The sequence below is a fragment of the Canis aureus genome, chromosome 21 (assembly GCF_053574225.1).
Source record: "Canis aureus isolate CA01 chromosome 21, VMU_Caureus_v.1.0, whole genome shotgun sequence".
Taxonomy (NCBI): domain Eukaryota; kingdom Metazoa; phylum Chordata; class Mammalia; order Carnivora; family Canidae; genus Canis; species Canis aureus.
Window position 1 is genome coordinate 48,096,182 of NC_135631.1, and position 20,932 is coordinate 48,117,113.

Genomic DNA, 20,932 nt, shown 5'->3' on the forward strand with positions numbered 1-20,932 from the left:
GAGGTTCCTTTAGGACACCAGGAGTTTGCTGTGTAGGAGGGTCTGCCTCGGCTAAACCCAGAGAAAGTGTGGATGGTGAGCTGTACATCGGGGTGGGGTGGGGTGGGGGGTATTCTAAGAACTGCATATGCAGAAATAAAGAAATTAAATCATTAGGTTGTAGAGGAGCAGAGGGAGTCTGGGAAGGAAAGCCAGAAGCAGGATGAGCGCTGGTTAACTCCAAAACTGCCCATGGGTTTGGGCTTTGGAATCCGATGGACTCAACCCCTGCCTGTCCAAGAAAGGAACTTCCCCAGCCCTTTTGGATGAGCACTCCTGGAGAGCTCTGGCCCAGGGAGCCTCTGAACCCACCTTCTCCCAGGCGTGAACCCCAGGGTGGGGGGTCCTGGAAATAGCATCCTGTTTATGAGTCTGGGGGTGGGGGGAAGAGAGGTGGCACAGAACAAACTCAGAGTCCATATAACCTCAGGCCTCAGTGTCCTAGTCTATACAGTGGGATCCCCAATACTCGCTGGACCGCAGGGTCCAGCACCCGCACGCGTGCGCTCAGAAAATACTAGGTGGCATGACTCTTGAGACGCCTGGTGGCTCTCTGGCAACATTGGCGCCCCAGAGATCTGCAGAGCCCTGCCTAGACGAGAGCGACCCTACACCTGCGTGACTCAGACAGAGTCAGGCCAGGGACCGTATGCCACCACCACGGAGAGAGGTGCCCACCTTCCCAGCGGGTCAGCCCACCAGCGGTGATGTCATCTTCTCTACCTGAATCCCCAGCCTCAGAGCTGAGCCACCCTGGAAATGCCTCCTCACTCGGTGGAAATTGGAGTGGGGGTGGAAGAGGAAGCAGGCAGGTTAAAATAACTTGTGTGGAACACTGGGGACTGGGAGGGATCTCTTCCCTTCCCAACTCCAGGGCCCGGGGTGGGGTGGTGCTGGTGCTGGTGGTGCTGGTGGTGCTGGTGGTGCTGGTGGTGCTGGTGGTGCTGGTGGGGGGGGGGGGGGCGGTCAGCCCAACTCCTGACAGGCATCCACTTTTCCTGCCTGGGTTTGGTTTCTCTTTCACTTCCTGCCCCCTCCCCCAGCAGCGTCCCCGCGGCCGGCCCTGCGGTCCCCGCCGCTCGGCCTGCCACCGTACCTTGAGCAGCACCTGCTGGCAGCTCCCAGGGATCACGCCGGACGCGGCCGCTGCTCGAGCCCGGCTCGCGGCGCTGGAGTCTGGGCCAAAGCCGCTCCGAGCGGGCCGCCTCTATTTTTACCCCGAGCACCAGCAAGGGCAACTTCTTTTAAGAGCAGCTCTTGATTTTTCCCCCCTTTTGGCAGCTAAAGAATTCAGAGAGGGGGAGAGAAAGAGAGAGAGAGAGAGACAGAGAGAGAGAGAGACAGAGAGAGACAGAGGAAAAAAAATCACTATGCAGTGAGTGCAGCTGGGAGGCTCTGAACCCAGCCCTCGGGGACCGGGCCGGCCCGGGAGCGCCCCCGCCCCCCACGAGCTGGCCCTCTCCGCGTGGGGACTCGTCCTGCCCGCGTCTGCGCTAGCACCGTGGCCCGCTGCCACCGCGGTTTTCACCTAGTGCGGGCGGCGGGATTCACTGGCGACTTCCCAAATCTCCCCACTACTCGCTGGAGCGTTTGCGTGGCTCTGTTCTCGCCTCGAGGAGCAGCCCCTGGAGAACCCGGTGGAGCAGCTTGCTGCGAGAAGGAGCCGGGAGGGAAACTGTGGTACCTTATTTTACTGTAATTGCAAAAGGCACGATGTGCCAGAGATTTATATTTAGACGTTGTATGTTTCTACTTTTATGTAAATGGAGCAATTAGGGCCTGTCTTGCTGCTGCTAACTCCAGTGCTTGTGCCTTGCTGGGGAGCTGGTGTTTTCAATCACAATTAGTGAGCTGGTCAAAAAACAAAGTTCATCTGAGGATAAGAGCTCGGTGGCGTGGAGGGAGGAGAGCCCGGCGGGGCCCCCGTGCCTCCCTGTGGCCTGTGGTGACACACACCTTAGGGCACGGCTAACTTATAGTGGTGTTTACCCGTGGCAGCAGCTGTCCCCGTACAAAGCTGGCATAGATCAAGAAGCAAGAATGTTCATTTCTCTTCTCAGGCAGACCGTCTGTCCTTCGGCTTTCATCCATGCTATTAATTGGTCTCTTTGCTCACTACTCCCGGAACAGGGAGACGGGCCTAGGAAAGGGGGCCGTTTTTCAGGGCTCCCTGATTTTCACGGCTACTCATGCAGGGCCGTTCGCCAGTGCAACACACGCGCGAGGAGCTGAGCACACCCTGAGCAGGTGACCGGGAAGCTGTCCGTCTGATTCAGCCGAGATGGCACGAGGCTGGGGGTTCAGAGCACCGACTATGCTGCTGACAAGTCAGGGTGTTTTAGTTCCTTCCTATGAAAAATCTGTTTCCAAAAAAGCATGATTTCTGGTTCATCCCGTCTGGGAAACGGAACATAAAACGTGACTATGGAGAGAAATCAAAAGGACTCGAGGTGTTCTCAGCAGCTGCCGTGTTATTCTGGGCTCCAGGCAGGAAAACCTTGCCTCGGTGGGGAGCGGTGACTCCCTCGAGAGGCAGCTCGGAATCCAGAAAACGTGGGCAGGATCCAGAGTGATATTTGCTGCAGGGAGATCAGGAGTCTCATCAGATGGCTTAGACTGAATACAGGACTGGCAAGCCCTGCCAGATTCCTGGACAGCCAGAGCCTGCCCGGGGCCTGGGCTGAAGGTTAGGTAGGTAGACAGATTTGCCACCGAGAGGGCCCAGCGTTCCACGGTCCCCATGGAACTGGGAAGCTGTTTGCTTGTAAGTGAAGTCCAGCGACGCACGCAGCAGAAGAGAGGGAGAGGGAAGCATGAAAATTCCTCCCAAACTCATTTAGAAAACAAGAGGGTCAGAAACAGTTAATCCAACACCCGATTCCTAAACCTCGCATTTCTCTGAGAACCGCCGGAATATCCCACAAAGCCTTGTGCTGGGTACGCCTGCTCTGTGTTCATAGTGTTTGGAGATGCCTTATCTAAACCGAGGGAACCCAGATGCTACAACTAAAATGATTAGGGAAATAAAAGAAGGAGAATAAAAACAAACACACAAACAAACCCAACCCGGTAAACCGTTATCCTTCAGTCTGAAAGCAGTGGTTCTCAACTGGGGTGATTTTCCTCCCCAGGAGACATTTGGCAATGTTGGAACACATTTTTGCCTGACATATCTGGGAAGGAAAGTGCTAGTGGCATCTAGTGGGTAGAGGCCAGGGATGCCGCTAAACATCCTGCAAGGCATGGATCAGCCCCCATTCCGGAGAAATCATCCGGCCCCAAATGGTAATCGTTCTGCAGTCAAGAAACCCTGATCTAGAGTTACAATTTTAAAGTTTCACCTAATTCCCTTCCTGTGCATGCTCCAAGGGCCTTGGCAAGTGTGCAAAATATTAATAATTCAAGTGACTCTGCCTCCTCGAGTGTCTTGTGCTTCCTGATTCATGGAGGCCCACACCCCACAGAGATACTGACGCAGAAAGAGTACCCCTCGGGCAACACTGTCACCCCCACTCGCGGTCCACTGCGGCCTCTAGACATTTCCCTGCTGGCTTTGTGCTCGAACCAAAAGCAGAGCCGTGGTGACCAGCAACAAAATGAGATGAGCTGGCCCACGCTCAAGTTGTTAGGAGGCAGGAGACTCATGGAGAAGAGTAAGTGAATGAAGAATGAGTTGTTCATTTTAGCAATTCGGTATCAGATAAATCCACGCAATAGAGAATTCCCCTGAAGTAACATTCACAGAAGTGAGATTACCATGCCTTTCTCCCCGAGCAAACAAATATGATGGAGCTTGGTTTTATTTGTTTAATACCGTAGGGGAATGACACACAGTCAATATCCAAAGAGATAAAACAGAATGCTTTCCTAAATCCTACCGCGTATTCCAAACAAGGTCATATTCTCCAAACTTCCCTTTGAAAAGGGAGTGGTATGGAGCATTCAAGGAAGGCCGTGCCCCTTCAGGTGGCACTTTCCTTAAGGGCTGAGGGAACTGGGTGCAGGACCCCACGTTCCGGAAAATCATCATCATCAACAAATGTTGCTGAGACCCACAAGAGGGAATTTGCCCGAATCAAACGCCCTTAGAAGTGAACTGCTGTTCGCCACGTGATGAGGCCAACTTGCCTGGCTCATCACTTAGGTCCCTGAGCGACTGGGATCATCCAGAAAGGAGAGTCAGTCCGAGATTGTTTTAAGATGAAAGACACCCTCGAGCGGAATATCTTAGACACCCCGATGCCATTTCATCAACTCCAACATGTGAATCACAGTCTCCTCAGGTAGACGGTTATTTTGGAAGCAGAGGCCTCAATCCACTTCCAAATGATTCAGAAATGCCTGGATTTCTTCCCAAGAAGTAACCATTTAGTACTTAGGAAAAACTCAATATATAGGGAGGAAGAGTCCGTTGTAACATCTACCAAAAAGACATATATTGGGGGAAAAAAAAAACACCCTCATTAATATAAACTGAATAAATAGGCCCCCCAAATCCTTCGGGACCAACGTATATTTCCAAATTGTTCAGCATAACTTGAGTCTAATCCAATCGGGACACATTACTACAGTGGCAGATCTTCCTCACGCCCCCGAAAAGAATGAAAAATACTCACAAGAGACCAGGTGATGGGTTGTTGTAGTCATTTCTCTCACCTGGATCCCCTCGGGCAATAACTTCCATGTTGGAGCCTTGAGGACATATATGTTTAGCATATAAATTCCACTGGACCCATAAGAGCAGAAATCTTGATGTTAATCCAGCGTTACCTATCCACAAAGACACCCCTACGACCTGTTCCCCAATTGTAACTTCGGAGGGGAAGACGCAGGGAAGGCTGGGGACAGTTTTTTGTGTATCTTTTTTTTTTCTTTTTTTTTTTTTATCAGTGAATTGCTGTGTCCCTCGTGTGCTGGTAGAAAGAGTCCAAAGGTTCTGCGCCTCTGTGGGAGCACCTGCGAGGCACGTCCAGACCCGCACGATGGGAGCGCCCTCGTTCCGGTCACTGTGTACTTTCCTACTTTTGTGCACACTGACGGGTGCGCTCTGGCAGCGGTTCAGCTCAGTTAGTAAATATTTCCAGGTGCCTTGCTCTCATTTTAGGAAGGTCAAGTTTGCAAAGGTGAACGAGCAAGCAGGACCTCTGTAAGCCTTTATCTGCTTGGAAAAGCAAACTGTGAGCACAGTGTTCTGAGTTTAGAACCTCGGGATTCTCCAACTCATCTTCAACTTCCAAAAAAGAACCGATGGCCACAGTCCCTCTTCCTAATGCTCACTCTACTTTAAAGACGGAGTAGAACCATGAAGGAAGGAAGAGCCATTGTAATCACAAGGAAAACAGCTCATTGTATTAGAAGGAAAAACCCTCTTTCCCCGAGAGCAGGGGTCAATTTGGGATCACTTAAGGAACAGGGGCAGAAAGCCAATCATGTGATTTGGCCAACTCCAACATCATGTAACTGTGAAATGAGAAAAGTTAAAATGGTGTTCCCTGTAGAAAAAAAAGAGTTCACCCAGCAAGTTCCCCAAATTTCAAGGAGCTTTTGTTTTATTAGATGCTCTTAGCTTCATGTTAGTCACAGGGAAAAAAAAAATGCCCACATACACACGCACGACTAAATGTAGTCAGTTTGCTCAGCTGTTGCTGACGTCACTGCTGCCCACTAGGAATGAGTTACTGTAATAATCCCCCTTTTATTAATCATAGGCTGGAGGAAGCAGAAAGTGGGTGACATCATTAGGCAAAAGACCGGGCTAACTCATGCTCCAATTTACTCAGCTTTATTATAACATTTCTCAAGTGTCATATGAAAGCGATTACCATTTCACACTTTCCCCCTCTGAGCCATCATCCCTAACCTTCAATCCAAACTCCCAGAGAAGAGCTTAGCTTTCAGATGGAGGCATGGAAAGGCCAAATCTCACCAAGGGTCCTTGTTCCGAGAAGGAAGGTCCTCCCCAGAACAGCTTCTTCCTTGGCTTAAGATGGAGGTGGCCTCTAGACCCATTGCATCCCAAATGACTCTTGGTTTACACTGGCCCTGGTGACATCTGACTGGACAGGACAACCCATCGTGAAGAGGACCCGAATGATCTGGGTGGATGCAGCAACCCATGGCCTCCTGGTGACTGAAGGCCCAGGCTCTGCACCCCCAGGGATCTGAATTAGCAAAAGGTCCATCTGAAGACGTGCGGAAAGGTGACGGTGAAGGGAGTTGGTTGGGCAGCTGGACTGCCTGGGTTCGCATTCGTCTTCTACCATGTTTAACGTCCGCAAAAGTCCACTGAGTGGCTCAGATCCTGACAAATGAACGCTGGGAATCATGGCACCCCCTTCAGAGGGTTGCTGAGAGGAGTCAGGAGCCGAGCCTACAAAGCACAGACAGCCTGCCTGCTACATAGCAAGTGTTGCTTTCTCCTTTCTCCAGAAAGTTCTGCCCACTGAATTGAACTGTCGGTGTCCTGCTCTGCAGAGCCCTGGAAAGATGGGCAAGCGCACTATGAGAAGCCACCGGGAGAGACAGCTCCCGCCGGCGGGATAGGGCCACACACGATGGTTCTGTCGCTGGCTAGAATGTCACCGCGCAATCCCCAGTGTCCCCACCTGCATCGGCCAGATGCAGAGTTGCTGACAAGCAACAAGGGGATGAAACCAAAAGGAGACTCTGGTTCAAGGATGCTCGGGCGCTCAGCATCAAGCCACTGTTGCTTTTGTAAAGCATTTCGAGCAAGCAAAGTTGTCAGGCTGGTCAGGGGCCCTGGCCCCTCTCCCCCTAACGCACATTCTTTGTATGAAATGAGGCAAGTATAGATAAATATAAGAGATGTGAATCCCCTATGAGCATCCTTCCCAGAAATAACCATTGTTAGGATTTTTACATGTACGTGTGTATGTGTGTGTGTTTGGAACATACATATAAATATATGTTCGGGGCTCTTGCAGAAGCAATTTTATAGATGTCTTTGCTCCTCCGTTGCTTGCAGGCCCAGCCAGAGGGGTTCTTAAGGAGTCAAAATAAAGCTTAACTTAGGCGTGTGGGAGAGACAGTATGATAGGCCCAAGGAGAGGTCTGGGGCCTGTAATACCTGCAGAGCGATGAGAGTGGCTCGCCTGAGGCAGAGTCCAATAATTATCCAGGATGCTTCGGTGCTCAGAGTCACCTTTGCTCAATATTGAGTCGCAGGCGCGCTACTAGGTGAAAGGTTCAGGCTTCCAGAAGGCTGGTCAGGAAGGTCCTGGCAGGCCAGGAATACAACACAGAGCAATTCAAGGATCTCCAAATTGGAAGCTCCCTTTAGGCAACCAAGGATGCCAGGATATCTGCTGCCCCTAACCGGTACCGAGGAGAATAGCACGGACTTTTTCCAGAGCAAGTTAGGGCTCAGGGACCCCGGGTGGCCGGGACAGCCTGTTAGGTGGGAGGTGTGGATGGGGCCACCTGACAAACCCGGGTGTGTGGCCAGTAAGGCAGAGCCAGTGCTGAGGAGGGGGGGACCCCTGGTTTCTAGCAGCCACCGAGGTGGAACCGGGGCAGAGGGGTGACCCAACTCAGGCTGTCCACACTGGGTGTTTGTCAAGAGAGTGACCAGAGGGAACTCTTGCGGGGCGTTCAGGTCCACGTATCCTTCTTCTGCACAAATTTCTGGGAGACCCAGGAAAAGAATGTGATCACCAGGGATGAGAGATGTTTCCAGCTGGGATCCTGAGGCCCTGGGGAGCATCCCAGGGCCCTGATGGGTAACTGAGCCATCCTGCCTGTGGGGAGAGGCGGAGGCGCCCTCTCCTGGTGCATCTGTACCCATGGTGAAGCCCCGTGAAGCCAGCCTCGAGGGGCACCTTCCTCTCCCTCCTCCAGCAGCTCCCAGTACAAAATTAGGGCTTTTTTAAATGGCATCTATCTTGGTTTTCAAAGTAACACACATTCTGGTAGAAAATGTAGAAAATACAGATGAATATAAAAGTACAAATATCACTTAATCATCTCTCCCAGAAATGATTATTAAAATTATTAACGATTATTAATGATGTTCATTTACACACACATATATACCATGTACCTACCATATATATACGCCATCGATATATACACCCCGTGCTTTATATATATACGTAAAACGAAATTGCAGCCATACTGGTAACATAATTTTGTATAATAATTTTCATTTATCATGATATGGTGACTGTTTTCCATGGCCCGAGTCCTTGAAAATATTAATGACTGAAGAGTAATCTATCATCTAGATGTGCTTTTATTTTTAAACCTGTCTACTATTACTGTGCATTGAATTTGTTTCCAAAATTTTACGAATTATAGTACTGCAGATAGATTTTTTTACTCTTTCGAATATATCTCTGATTTTTTAAAATTATTTTTTAAGTTAAATTCCCAGAAGTTGAATTATTGGGTCTAAGAGCATGCAATCTTCCTCTATATCACCAAATCGCCCTCCTAAAGAGTTTTACCTCTTTCCATTACAACCGATACCATAGAGGCATGGCTCTTCTCCTGCGTTCTGGCCTGGGTGGTGTTGTCTTTCCCCAGGCCAAATATGATATATGGTTCATGTTAACTTCTGTTTTTTGATTATTAGTTGGGATAAAACATATCATTGTCCATCTGAACAGCTTTCTTCTGAGTAGTTCATATCTTTGCCCATTGTTTATATCTTTTATTTATGAGAACTTGACTCATATAATTTTATATGTTAAATAAAATCTCATTACATATAAATTTATATTATGTATGTATATATTTTAAAATATATCTTTCTATTAACAAGAACTTTTTATATCAAGGACTCTGACCCGTTGTCGGCTACATATTGTTTTAATTTCTCTCGGTTGGTTCTTTGCCCTTTAATTTTGTTTATAGTGTTTCTGACCAAAAAAGAATTTATATTCTTCTGTAGACTGATGTAGAAATCTTGTACTTTATGCAGAAGCTTCTTCTCCATCAGGGAATTATTTTTTTTTAAGATTATATTTATTTAATCATGAGAGACACAGACAGAGAGAGAGAGGCAGAGACACAGGCAGGGAAGAAACCGACTCCATGCAGGGAGCCTGATGCGGGACTCAATCCCCGGACTCCAGGATCACGCCCTGATCCTCAACCACTGAGCCACACGGGCATCCCTCCATCACGGAATCAAGTAGATATTCATCTATATAGTTCTCTAAAGGTTTGTTTTTGTTTTGTTTTGTTTTGTTTTGTTTTGTTTTTTTTACATTTTTGGCAATCCTTTGATCCAAAGGATTTGGATATTTGGGCTATATTTTGGCATGCAGAACGAGGAAGAGCTTAACCTCAAAAAAATTTTTCAAAGCTTTAATCAGAATCATTTATTGATTCTTCTTTTTTGGAATGCCATTCTTATCACCCAGTGAGTGTGTATAAATATAAACAGTATATACTTCATTCCCCTGATCTATCTGTTGCTGAGCTTTCCATCCCATTCCATTCCATCCCATTCCATTCCATTCCATCCCATTCCATTCCATTCCATTCTCTTTCCAATTTTAAAGTTGTTCTTTTAACTTTTATTTTTATGCTGTACACTAGACCCCCAGAACTTATTTATCTTATAATTGGAAGTTTGCACCTTTAAAAAAAAAGATTTTATGTATTTATTCATGAGAGATAGAGAGAGAGAGAGAGAGAGAGAGAGAGAGAGAGAGGCAGAGACACAGGCAGAGGGAGAATCAGGCTCCATGCAGGCAACCTGATGTGGGACTTGATCCCAGGTCTCCATGAGCATGCCCTGGGCTGAAGGCAGTGCTAAACCACTGAGCCACTCGGGCTGCCCAGAAGTCTGTACCTTTTAACTATCTTTACCCATTTCACACACTCCACTTCTGATAACCACCAGTCTGCGTTCTCTGTATCTGTGAGTTCATATATTTTAAATTCCACATATATGAGAGATCAAATAGTATTTGTCTTTCTCTGATTTATTTTGCTTTCCATGATGCTTTCGAGGTTCATCCACATTGTTGCAAATGACAGAAGGTCCTTCTTTATCGTGGCCGAATAATATTCCATTTTATCTCTATACTATATATTTTTTTTCCCATTTATCAGTCAGTGGGCACTTAGGTTGCTTCCATGTCTGGGCTATTGTGAATAATGATGCAATGAACATGGGGGTGCAGACCTCTTTCTGAGACAGTGGTTTTTTTCTTTCCTTTGGATTTATATCCAGAAGCAGGATTACTGGACCGTATGGTCACACTACTTCTAAGTTTTTGAAGAACCTCCACACTATTTTCCACAGTGTCTGCACCAATTTATATTTCCACCAACAGTGAAGGATGCCCTTTTCTTCACATCTTTGCCAACACTTGTTGCTGTCTTATGTCAGTTTGATAAAAGCCATTCTAACAGGTGTGAGGTGACATCCCATTGTGGTTTTGATTTGCTCTTCCCTGGTGACTAGTGCTATTGTGCACCTTTTCATGTACCTCTTGGCCATCTGTACTAGTGTTCTTGTGCACTGTTTCATGAACCTGTCTTTGGAAAAATGTCTATACAGCTCTTCTGCCCACTTTTTAATCAGATTGGTTTCTGTTGTTACTGAGTGGTGTGGATTCTTTACTTTTGCTTATTAACCCCTTATGAGATATGCAGTTTGCAGCTATTTCATCTTATTCAGTAGGTTTTCCTTTTTCATTTAGTTGATTGTTTTCTGTGCAGTGCAGAAGCTTTTTAGTTTGATGTGGTCCCATTTGTTTATTTTTGCTTCTATTGTCACTGCTTTTGGTGTCCAATCCAAAATTTTATCACCAAGAATGATGTCAAGGAGCTTACATTACCATCTATGTTTTCTTCTAGGAGTTTTATGATTTCAAGTCTTCTATTCAAGTCTTTACTTCATTTTGAGTTGACTTTTTGACCCCTAAGACAGGGAGGGGGTCCAGTTTTCCAGTTTCACTCTCTTGCATGCAACTGTCCAGTTTTCCCAGCACCATTTATTGAAGAGACTGTTCTTTCCTCATTGTATATCCTTGGATCCTTTGTTGCAAATTAATCGACCACATGTGCATAGGTTTATTTCTGAGCTTTCCATTCTGTTCCACTGGTGGATGTGTCTGTTTTTCTGTACCTTTCTGATTGCTATAGCTTTGTAATTTGTAAGATAACATGGTAATCAGGAAGTGTGATGCCTCTGGCTTCATGCTTCTTTTTTGAGATTGCTTTGGCTATTTGGACTCTTTTGTGGTTCCATTCAAAATAGTAGATGCAGTTTCCTTTTTCCTCTTTCCTACTTATCTGAATACCATTTAGATCGTAGTCTTAGACCTTTAGCTGGAGAGGTATGTGCTGGTGGTTTCTGGAGCCCTGGAGAAGAGCTAAAACCATGAGCAGGAGCTGTCAACACAACCCTGTGGCCACTGCCCCTCTGCCAACTTGGGAGCACATCCCTTTCTCTCAGAGAAATACCCTTTAGATTTTTGTTACGTGGCTTTAGAATTAAGGGTATTAGAAAGATGCCACGCATGGGGCTGGCTGCTTGCCCCTTGCTGGTCCCTTCTCCTATAATATCTCAGGCATAGTCTGTGATCCTCTTTTGACTGATTTAAAAATAGGCCCCATCGTGAGGCAGTCTGCTGAGCGTCCAACTCTTGGTCGAGGTCATGAGATCTAGTTCCACATCAGGCTTCATCCTCAGCGGGGAGGCTGCTTGTGTTTCTCTCTTCCTCTGCCCCTCCCCACCCTGTTTACACTCTCCCTTTCTAAAATAAATAAAATAAATCTTTAAGAAAAATAGGCTTGTTTGCAGGTCACTTCTTGCCACCCCACTTAGGCTAACTAACCCCCCATCCCAATTGACCTAAATTTGTCACTACGCCTGAATTATTGCAATAACCTCCTAGCAAATATCCCTAGTTCCATCCTTTCCTCTATAGAATGATCAGAACTCAACACTCAAAATGACTCTTTAAAAAATATAAGTCAGATGAGATCTCTCCCCTACTCATACCATTCCATGGCTTCTTAACACAAAGTCCTTACTGTGGCCAAAAGGAGCTACGTGATCCACCTATGCCCCTGACCACATCTTCTCTGTTATCTTTGCACTTATAGTCCACCCATATAGGCCCCTTTGCGATCCTTCCAATATACTAGGCCCACACCTGCCCCAGAGCCTTTGCACTTACCACTCCTGCTGCTAGGAATTTCCTCATTTTTTCCACCAGACAGCTTCTTGGCTCACTTCCTGACTCTCTTCTCAGTTGTCTCCAGTTCAATAAGGCCTTTATTTTTCTTTTAATTTAAATTCAATTAGCCAACATGTAGTACATCATTAGTTTCAGATAATTTATCAGTTGCCTTTAACACCCAGTGCTCATCACATCACATGCCCTCCTTCATGCCCATCACCAAATTACCCCATCCCTCCACCTATTTCTCCTCCAACAATCCTTAGTTTATTTCCTATAGTTAAGACTCTCTCTTGTTTTCTTTCCCTCTCTGATAACTTCCCTCCTTTCCCCTATGATCTTCTACACTGTTTCTTATATTCCACATGAGTGAAACCACATGCTAATTATCTTTCTCAAACTGCCTTATTTCTCTCAGCATAATACCCTCAAGTTCCATCCACATTGGTAAGTAAACTGTAAGTATTCATCTTTTCTGGTGACTGAGTAATATTCCATTGTATATATACACAACATCTTCTTTATCCATTCATCTGTGGATGGACATCTCAGCTCCTTCCACAGTTTGGCTATTGTGCACATTGCTACTGTGACCATCGGGGTGTAGATGTCCCTTCACATCACTAAGTTTGTATCTTTGGGGTAAATACCTAGTAGTGCAATTGTTGGATTGTAAGGTAGCTCTTTTTAACTTCTTGAGGAAGCTCCATACTGTTCCCCAGAGTGGCTGCACCACTTTGCCTTCCTACAACAGTGTAAGAAGGTTCCCCTTTCTCTGTATCCTCACCAACATTTGTTGTTTCCTGTCTTGTTAATTTTAGTCATTCTGACTGGTGTGAGGTGGTATCTCATTGTGGTTTTGATTTGCGTTTCCCTGATGGTAAGTGATGTGGAGCATTTTCTCATGTGTCTGTTGGCCATTTGTGTCTTCTTTGGAGAAATGTCTGTTCATATCTTCTGCCATTTCTTGACTGGATTATTAGCTTTTTTGGGTGTCGAGTTTGATGAGTTCTTTATAGATCTTGGATACTAGACTTTTTTCTGATATGTCATTTGCAAATATCTTCTCCCATTCTGTATGTTGCCTTTTAGTTTTGTTGATTGTTTCTTTTGCTGTGCAGAAGCTTTATATCTCAATGAAGTCCCAATAGTTCATTTTTGCTTTTATTTCCTTTGCTTTGGAGACACTTCTAGCAAGAAGTTACTGTGGCCAAGGTTGAAGAGACTGTTGCCTGTTCTCCTCTAGAATTTTGATGGATTTTTGTCTCACATTTAGGTCTTTCATCCATTTTGAGTTTATCTTTGTGTATGGTGTTAGAAAATGGTACAGTTTCATTCTTCTGCATGTGGCTGTCCAATTCCTCAGCACCATTTATTGAAAGGATTAACATCCTTTTCCTGTTGGATATTCTTTCCTGCTTTGTCAAAGATTGGTTGACCATAGAGTTGAGGGCCATTTCTGGGTTCTCTAGGCTGTTCCATTGATCTATGTGTCTGTTTTTGTGCCAGTACTACACTGTCTTGATGATTATAGCTTTGTACTATAGCTTGAAGTCTGAGGTTGTGAGACCACCAGATTTGATTTTCATTTTCAACCTCCTTCTGACTATTTGGGGTCTTTCCTGGTCCCATACAAATTTTAGGACTTTTTGTTCAGCCCTGTGAAAAATGTCAATGATATTTTGATAGGGTTTGCGTTGACAATAAAGCCTTTCTTGGCTGCTTATTAAAATAGCAATTGACTCTACCCTAATGGAGTGGAGTCCACTCCCTAATACCCAGCCTGTTTTTTTTTTTTTTTCATTCTGCTTATGACCTTTTCAGATATTTCTTTGCTGTCTACCTGACAATATAAGAATGAGGCTAGGGACACTGTTTTGTTAACAGCTAAATCTCAGAACCTAAGATTGTCCTTATACTTAGTAGCTCCTCGATAAATATTTGTGGGCTGATGAGGGAATCCTAAGCACAGGTGGAAAGATTATCTGTAAATATTAGGGAGAAAAAACAAAGTGTGGGCATAGAGAGATGTGGTTATAACTGACAGAGTAGGGAATTAAGAGAATTCTTATTAATCATAATTGATTTTGCAGTGAAAAGGGAAGGCCAGTGCATCTGCTGAGAGTGATGAACCTTTAGGTGGTGGAGGCAGTAAGTGGCAGGTTTGGGGAACCAGTTGAAATTTTGTAATGGTGGCCAAAGGAGGTAGGAGGCAGAGCTAATTCAGAGCTAATTCAGAACAGCTTCAGGCATTCTTAAGGATCCTTGAGGTTGAACACCCTAAAGTTTCAAAGGGCACTAACCACATAGCTGTTCTGTCTAATCCATCAGTGTCCTTCACCACAAGGTGTAGAAGAGAAAAAGTAAATTGTTTAAAGCATTGCTGTCCAGTAGCACCCTGTGATGATGAAAATGTTCCATCATTGGTGCTGCGCGATAGAGTCATTGCAGCCCACGTGTGCCTGTCCTGACTGGCTACCACATTGGGCAGCACATGTGGAGGGATCTAGACTCAGGTTCTGGTGGGGCAGGAAGCCAGGAAAGGGCAGCAAAGAGTGGAGCTAAAAGGAAATGTCAATAAGGAGGTGGTAGGTGACTTCGGGGATCTGGACGTGGCAAAAAGAAGTGAAGCCAGAAAGCAACTGATCATTTGTGGAAAACATAATTATCCAGGAATCAGCGGCATTGGTGATGTGAAATGGTGTGTTTGGAGCCAGAGAGAGTTGACAGGAAGTGTTTCTCAGAGAACGGAATATCGAAGTTCAAGATTTCAGAAGACGAACAGTTCTAAACAGTGAAAAAGTACAAGATGTGGCCATGGGGATAGATTTCTTATGTGGAGCAAGAATGAAAAATCCTTGGTGTTAAGGAATTCAAAGATCTGTAGGAGAGGATAGGATGAATTAAAAAACTGAGGTGGGGTTAGGCACAGAACATGTGCAACTGGATACCCAATGCCTTCAAGCTGATTTTATACGAAAGTGAAAATGTAATAAAGGTGATGCCATTGTTAGTTATTATTTGTCAAACACCTCTGCTGGGCTTGGGTCAATATGCTTGATAAATGTGTGATCTCCTTCAACCCTTTGAATGGCCTGCTCAAGTAGGTTTTCATATCATTGCTATTTACAAATGAAGCCACCGAGGCTCTGAAACACAAAATAACTTGTCCAAGGATGTGCTCTGGTGGAGCCAGGATTTTAATCCCACTAAAGTCCATGCATGTTACCTCTAAACTCAATTGCCTTCTTACTCAGAGCAGCAGTGGGTAGCAATAAGAATCCTGAGTGGCTCCTACCCACTCCCAGGTTCTGAAGGATCTGGGAGTGACAGGAAAGTAGGCCTGCTTGAGTGGAAGGAGAATGTCTACAGAAGACTCAATGTCAGCATCTAGATGGTGTAGTAAGCTTTTAGGGTGAAAACAGAGTGATTGGTAGCTTACCCACAGTGGAGCAAAGTGAGTGGGTATAGTGTAAAGAGGAGGTGTGGAAGCATAGAGCCCTTTGGAAGGGATTACTGGGAAGGACAATTCTCTGAAGGCCTTGATTTGGGATGGAGAGAAAGGCTGACAAACATTAATTGACCTTAAACTTTCGTACTTAAAATACAGTATATGTGGTATCTCTATATTCATTTCTCATGACATGAGAAAACTTTTAAGTGTAGTGATTACCTGTATTAACAGATATTAGAAGGGAACTAACAAATACCTACCATTTTCTTCAACGTGGATGGAACTGGAGGATATTATGCTGAGTGAAATAAGTCAATCAGAGAAAGACAATCGTGCTCGCTTCGGCAGCACATATACAAAAATTGGAACGATACAGAGAAGATTAGTATGGCCCCTGCGCAAGGATGACAGAGAAAGACAATCATCATGTGGCTTCACTTATATGTGGAATATAAGAAATAGTGAAAGGGATTACAAGGGAAAGGAGGGAAACTGAGTGGGGAAAAATTAGAAAAGAAGACAAACCATGATAGACTCCTAACTCTGAGAAACAAACGAAGGGTTACAGAGGGGGAGGTAGGTAGGGGGATGGGGTGACTGGGTGATGGGCACTAAGGAAGGCACTTGATGGGATGAGCACTGGATATTATACTATATGTCAGCAAATTGAATTTAAATTAAAAAATTAATTAAAAAAATAAAGGAACTAATGATGAAAAAAATTAATTTATGAGTCCCTGGTTTGCATAATAGAATTCAACTGGTTTTTGCTGTACCTACTTTCATGAGGATATTACACAAGGTAGAAATTTCCAGAAACATTGGAATAAGAGTGGGAATGAGTCTTAATCTACATACATTTGTGGTCAGGATAGGTAACTTACTTTGTTTTTCTATAATTGCATTGAATTTCTACCATGAGCCTTTAGTTTGCCAAATGCCAGTGAATGAACCTCACTCAATTTGGCATCTCCCAATTGTCCCTTGAACCTAAATTCTGAGATGGTGGAGAGTAGTGAGGGGTAGGAGAGGTCAACTAGTTTCCCAGTCTCATGGGCTGGAATGCATGGAGGGATCATCATCTATTTCACCTGCGTCCTCCTCAGATGTCTTGGTCTAGGCAGGTCATGGCTAAATTGTTCCTTATTCTTAAAAAAAAAAAAAAAAAAAGAAGGAGAGAGAAGGGGGATGGAAGGACAGAGAGAGAGAGGGAGAGGGAGAGAGAATGTCAGGCAGACTCCCCAGGGAGCCCAGAACCTGATGTGGAGCTTGATTTCATGATCCTGAGCTCACGACCTTAGCCAAAATCAAGAGTCAGGCACTTAACTGACTGAGCCACCCAGGCACCCCTCACTTGCTCCTCATTCTTAATTTGTGACATCTTAATTATTTTGCAAATTATGTCAGTATAACAAAGCAAGAAATATAAATAATGGGAAAGTCTCAGGGAAATAAAAGCGAGTTACATTTATGTCTTGGTAAATAGTATGAGTTTGCTGCAGGTACAATTTTTCAGTGCAAAAATTCATGTGCAAGGCTCATTCCATTTCTTTAGTTCTCAAATCAACACACATCAATGGCAAATCAAATCTCCATTATGATTTTTTGCCTTCCCCTCATTCTAATGTTTCCTGGGTCTTAGTCAAAGGAAAACCCCTCTATTCCGAGGTTCCCAGCTGGCTGGTGCTGGGGCCATAAGGTCCCAAAAGGTCTGACACGTTGCTACTCTCTCAGGGCACCTTCCAGCCTCCTGCAAGTCTCCACTGCTCCTCAAGTGGGTGCCCACTTCCATCCACCTCTCCTTCTCTGCCCTGGGCCATGTCCACTCTTCCCTTCCTATTCCAGAGAGCCACCGTTGCTTTTCTCAAGTTTAGCAGGAGTCTGCCCCACAGAAACACCCAGGACAAAGATACACAAAAGACCTGGCTTTCTTCTTCTCTTTTGGGGAAAAGAGAATGCTAGGGAGGACAAACTCAAACCAGCATTAAACCAGACTGTATTCACCATTACATACCTGATGAACCCTGACTCTATGAATTCACATACTAGTATGAGAGTTCAGCCTGGTAACTAAATAAATATCCAGAAGTTAGTATACTATTCATAATAAAAAAATGGATAATACCTAGAAATCATTTTAGAAGGTAGATACTTCTTCACCCTCCATTTTATAGATGAAAAAAAAACCCCACAGTAATAAAGTGACTGGTCTAAATTTACACAAGTACACAGTGGCAGAGCTAAGCTACAAATTCAAGTCTATCTAGATCCAAAATTTATGCACCCAATCACTATGATACATTGGTTTAAAAATCAATACATACACATATATGTACACCTCCAGCATTCGTTGAGCATTTATTATATGCCAGGCACCTTGCTAAACAATCTGCAGACATTATCTCTTAATCCTCTAATATCTACTGATAGAGGACTTATTCATTCCAGTCACACAGAAATCAGGCAAAGAACTTGACAAATTCATTTCTCACTTATTCTTGAGCAGTTATCTGGCTTGTTCCCAGAATGACATTAAAATCATTCTTACAAATACTACCAAATAGCATCCTCTATGTAGAACATTCCAGTGCACTGGTGTCCATCCCTGACCACTTCCTCCCCAGGCCTCTCTTGTCCCCTGGCCATTTGACACTCTGGTCCCAAGATCCCCATTCACTGAGTACTCCTTCCAAGTCTCTCCCTCAGGCTACCTTGGCCTTGGCATCAGCTCTTCTCTGTCTACACTCAAGACTTTCTTTGAGTGCATGTATCCACTCTGGCTTCAACCAATATGTGGGTGATCCCTAAAGCTCTCTCGGGCCCAGCCTTTTCTCTGAGCTTCAAGCTTATTAAGTCAACCATCTTTTGATCTTACTCATTCTGATATCCTTTGGGCACCTTCAACTCAACATGTAAAAAGTGAACGTATCTTCTTCCGGGCAAAACCTGCTCCTACTTCTGCATTTCTGATCTTGGTTGTTGCCATCCAATCACTGAGAGTTACCCTTTGACTATTTTCTTTTCCTTACAACTAAATACACTCAATAACCACATCATACTCATTTACCTTCTAAATATTTCTCTGATCTAATCCCATTGTTCCAGTAAAAAAAAAAAAAAAAAACCTGGGAGGGTAATAAAGCAAGACATTGCGGGTTAGGACCATAGCCCAGATTCCAGTAATATGAAATCCCTCAACAAATGTTAGTTATTATTTTTACTAATACATAAACAATAACAACCACCACCACCACAACAGAAGCAAACTGTGCCACCACAGCCTTTGACTGCTAATTAATCAGATGTTGGCACTTTGGGATTAATGCTTCCATTGTTTTCATCTTTCTTTCTTTCATATTTTTTCCATATCTCTGCTCTGTGTTTTGAGAGACATCTTCAACTTTACCTTCCAGCCCTTCCTTTATTTCTGTTTCAACTTATATTTTTAATCTGTAAAAGCTTTTGTATTGTCTCTGTTTTTTTTTATGTCCTTGGGTTAATTTCTTCTAAAATAGTTCTAAGGGCACTTTTGAAAAGTGCCCTTAGAAAAGACACTTTCTGTTCTGGGCCCTTAATTTATTTTCTCCACCAGTATTTTTTCTATTTGTCTTTTGTAACTTTGGTTTTCCTCATGCCTGGTGATCCTGGGTTGTCTCCTCAATAGCAAAGAGGAAGGGCATTAACTACCACAGCTGGCATGTTAGTTACCAGGCTCAAACAAGTACCCTTTGCTGTAGTTGAGGTAGGTCTGCCTATCCCCAAAGCCTAACTCTTGACGGTGGGAGACACGAGCACATGATTTCGTTTGCTTTAGTTCCCTATGTCTTATGCCCTAGTGTCTAGAACAATGCCTGGAGCATACCAGTGACTTTAAAAGTCAGAACCCATCATTATCAAAGGCCTTTCTTGTTGGAGTTGACAAGATTATGAGTGAAATCTAGAGAAAACTCTAATTCAACATAGGCACTAACCTCGCCTTAGGAAAGAGAAGAGGAATTTAAGCATGATTGACTCGTTAAGCAACTTCCTTTTCTCTTTCATTTTTCTTATATAAACTTCCTAAAATTAAATCAAAATAGAAAGAGGTAATACTAATCTGATAACTAATGCCCTCTTCCATTGTACTACTGAGATTCTGAGACACACCACTTAATCTAGCTAAATCCTGGTTTCTCTAAATATAGAGACCATGAATCTCATTAACTGTTAGTTTCCTAGGGCCTTTTGGGAATTTAAGTCAATATCTTATAAAGTCACTTCAATCAATCGCCTTGGAAACAATACATTTTATACAAATATCTGTCACCAGCCTTCATTCATAATCCTACCATAACACATAATTGTCCTGTAGCATTTTTCTACAAGCCAGTCTTCAAAATGTGTGCTATAACACATTTTATTAACTTACACATATCACACAATGCCTTTCTGGTTTATCACATATGAGTGAAAACTTGATCGAATCCAGTTATTTAGCAGTACTCTCTTAATCTTAACCTTTCTATTGATCTCTCTCTCTGTGGCCTTCACATGTTTGCTTCCAGAAAAGTCTGCAGTCAGCTTGATTTTTTTTGTTGCTGTCAAAGTTAGTTTGTTACTATCCTCTTATTTTCTTCATGGATGCTTATAGGCCCTGTTTTTTTTTTTATTCTTTGTAATTCAAACATTCATCATGATAGAGTCACAGGTGCTTCTTTTTATTAACATTCCCTGAAACTGAGTTAGCTGTTTTCAATCTGTACATTGTAATGTTTCTTCCAGTTCAAGAAAGTTTTCTTTGGTTTATGTATACAATGGAATATTACTCAGCTATTAGAAATGACAAATACCCACCATTTGCTTCAACGTGGATGGAACCGGAGGGTATTATGCTGAGTGAAGTAAGTCAGTCGGAGAAGGACAAACATTATATGTTCTCATTCATTTGGGGAATATAAATAATAGTGAAGGGGAATATAAGGGAAGGGAGAAGAAATGTATGGGAAATATCAGAAAGGGAGACAGAACATAAAGACTCCTAACTCTGGGAAACGAACTAGGGGTGGTAGAAGGGGAGGAGGGCGGGGGGTGGGAGTGAATGGGTGATGGCACTGGGGGTTATTCTGTATGTTAGTAAATTGAACACCAATAAAAAATAAATTTAAAATAAAAAAAAAAGAAAGTTTTCTTATAATGGGTCTGTTTTCCTCTCCAGGAACATCTATCATTCCTACCTTGGCTTTGCATTTTAGGAATGCCATATCTTTTCTCTTCATGTTCATCTTTTGATATGTTT

At 44.0% G+C, this 20,932-nt stretch overlaps 1 long non-coding RNA gene and 1 other non-coding gene across 6 annotated transcripts in view; both read left to right on the plus strand.

The window, feature by feature from the left end:
* LOC144293049 (uncharacterized) overlaps positions 1-20,932 on the plus strand; it is a 111,142-nt gene that overhangs the window by 10,537 nt on the left and 79,673 nt on the right. The gene's annotated exons all lie outside the window — the stretch shown is intronic.
* On the plus strand, positions 15,990-16,091 carry LOC144293541 (U6 spliceosomal RNA). The gene has a single exon (XR_013360750.1). It is a non-coding gene; the product is annotated as a U6 spliceosomal RNA (small nuclear RNA).